Raw genomic sequence first — 3,200 nt, forward strand, 5'->3', positions numbered from 1 at the left:
AATTTTAAAAAAAAAAAAAAAAAAAAAAAAAAAAAAGATCAGACGTCAACAACCACCCTCCTCCTCTAGCAAAGTCTATCTTATTCAACCTCTTCAAATTCTCTCTTATGAATCAACTTGAAATAATTAAAGAGCTTCTCAATGGTAAGGCTCACCACACTTGTTCTCCAACTGGGTTCTTATTCTTTGTTCTCTAATGGGTTTTAAAAAACAGCTCAAAGACTGGCAATTTGCGTAGGCGATCATGTCTGGACAGTTTTGGTTTGAGATGGTAGAATCTATTTTAGAGAGTGAAAGGATTTAAGGGGTTTGATCTTCTGGTAGAATCTCTCCCTCTCTCTCTCTAAAAAGAGTGTGTGAGAGGAGAGGTCTTTGAGGTTTTACAGAGGCTGGTTAGAGTGCCGCCATATTTTTGGGATTCCCTTTTTTTTTTTTTTTTTTTTTTCACGGCACGTTGAGAGGATAGATGAGCTAAAAACTTATTATTTTTCACATAAAAATAAATTATAATATAAAAATGCGAAGGGACAAATTAATGAAAATAATTTAAAGTAGGGGTTCGTGCAACAAATTAATCCTTCAACAATTAGTGCACATTTTTTATTTGTCACCGAAGCAAATAATTCCATAGATTAGTGAGAGATATAGCAACTTGCTACTATTAATTTTAAAATGTGGCAAAAAAAAAAAATCAGAATAGTAAAATGCACGTGTATAAAAGATGTTTTTATTTTTATTCTCAGACAACAAAATGAAAGATATAAACGATAACTAACAAATCACTCTCTTTAAATTAAAAACAAAATCAAATGCTCATTAATTCAGATAATAACATCATTAATTATTATTATTATTTGTATTTTGAACTGATTTCTAAATTAAGAAACCACCGTGTGGAGGAAGAATAATTGAAATGCCCTACTTTTCCCAAAATCTCTCCATGAGCACCATCATAATAACAAGACCATTATAATAACCATTATGATAATATGATAATATAATTATTACTGGGGAAAAAAGTGGATTTGATGTTGGTTTTTACCCTTTGTGAAAAGATATGATGACAACATAAAAACTGTCCTGAAATCCAAATACAGTCAAAGGCAACCTATCTGACGATCATTTCCTCAAAAGCCGTTATCAGAATGGCTTAAAAAAAAAAAAAAAAAAAAAAAAAAAAAAAAAAACCTCGAACAATAAAGTTTAAATTAACAAAATTCAAAAGGATGTTTGGTTTATATATTTAGAATTATGATTCAGAATCATTCTTATTTTATGTGTATTTTTTGTGAGAGTAAACACTGTAGAGAATTATGAATCATGATTCAGAATCATGTACGAATATATGAAATAAACGTCTCCTAAATGTGGACTTAATAATTATTTCATATAAAAAAATTACCAAGGACGAAGGGCTAAAATCTATCAATAAAGCTTCTTTAATTTTAAAGGGGTTGTTCGGGCAGTGAGTTTTTGAGTCAAAAACTCAAAAAAAAAAAACAACCCGAATTACAATTTTATTTAAGTTCATGTTCTTTTAAGTTTGAACTCGAGTTTGAACTCGAATTTGAACTCGAGTTTGGAACGAAAACTCGAGTTTAAGTTTTCTCTTCAACTCGAGTTTTGAAACTCGAACTCACATTAATGAACATTATTTTTTTTATTCTTAAAAATGTCATAACTTTTTCGTTTTAATTCTGATTGAGATGATTTTTTTTCTATGCGTTGACAACGAAAAGACGAATAAAACCTCACCCATATACCATATTAAAATTTTCCATCAGCATTGAATTTTTATTAAAATACTATCTAAATACAAATTCAAGTTTTGACTCACTCAAACACAAACTCAAAAAGATTCTTATCTCAAACCATAACTCAAATGTACACAACCAAACACAAACTCAAGTTACAACTTCAACTCAACTTATAACTCAAAATCTACACTCAAGTCACCTAACTCAAAAACGGCAAAAGAATAATTATTTGCATCCATACTCATGAATTTTGGGGTCACATTAATTTGGCCTTTTGAATATTAAAATTTCTCACTATACTACCTCAAATTTTAAAATTCTCCCACTTTGACTTTTCCGTTTCATTTTCAATTAAAACCAAAAGAAAAATATCATGTGCACTCACGTGGGGGTTCTACGAGAATAAAATTGTAATTGAACTTAGTTATTTACACCCATTCCTTTTAAACTTTGAAATCGCCATTCTTTTGCCCTCTGAACTTTGAGATTACCTCTACTTACCCTACAACTTTTTTAAAGTTCTCACTATACTATCTCAAACTTTAAATTTGTCTGCTTTGTTCCCTTTGCCTGGTTATGATTAGCACTTGTCCACTCACATCCGTAGCAATCTGACCCCAATATGATATTTTGGTAAAATAAATTTTTTCATTTTTCTAAACACAATTGGATATTTTTTTTGTTATTATTTTGTTTGACTTATTTTCGCTCATTTGATTCCTAAGGATAGGGGTGTTCGGCGGTTAAAAACCGTCAGTTTTGGTTGGTTCGGTGGCCGAACCAACCGTGTCAGTTTTTAAAAACCGGGAACCAAAACCGAACCGCAAAATTACTATTCGGTTCAGTTAACCGAATTTCAGTTTTCGGTCGGTTTTCAGTTTTAGTAATCTGGATGGTGACTATCAGTTAACTATCAAGTTACCCACATATTTAGTTGCATTTTTTGACTAGAAATTGTGAAAAAATGTAAAACATTCCTTATATGCAAGCATGTAATCACAATAAATGAATACAAAGCACAACATCCAAATTGATAATACCACAAACACAAAATATCCAAATCTAATGTCCAAAATCTAAAGTACAAACTAGAAATTTGAAAGTTACAACAAACAATACTAATGTTCAAAGCGTAAAAAACATTAAATTGGCATAAGAAATTAAGAAGTCCAAAGCATAATTAAAAAGCATAGTGAAGTTCATTTCTAATTTCTCATAAACCTCATATTCCCCTTCATCCGAATCCAAATCCAAATCCATTATATCTTCATATGTATCGCTACAATAGAAAATTAGAATTAAGTAAATGAAATTGAATAGATAATGAGAAAAAAAAAAAAGAAATAAATATAATTCTAATTATCTTACTTGGGTTTTTTAGAAGATTCCGCATCATTTACTTGAGCGCTTCCGACCTTTGAACACGTTGGAGTAGAAACAACC

Source organism: Morus notabilis, unplaced genomic scaffold (genome assembly GCF_000414095.1).
Source record: "Morus notabilis unplaced genomic scaffold, ASM41409v2 Scaffold298, whole genome shotgun sequence".
Lineage (NCBI taxonomy): Eukaryota > Viridiplantae > Streptophyta > Magnoliopsida > Rosales > Moraceae > Morus > Morus notabilis.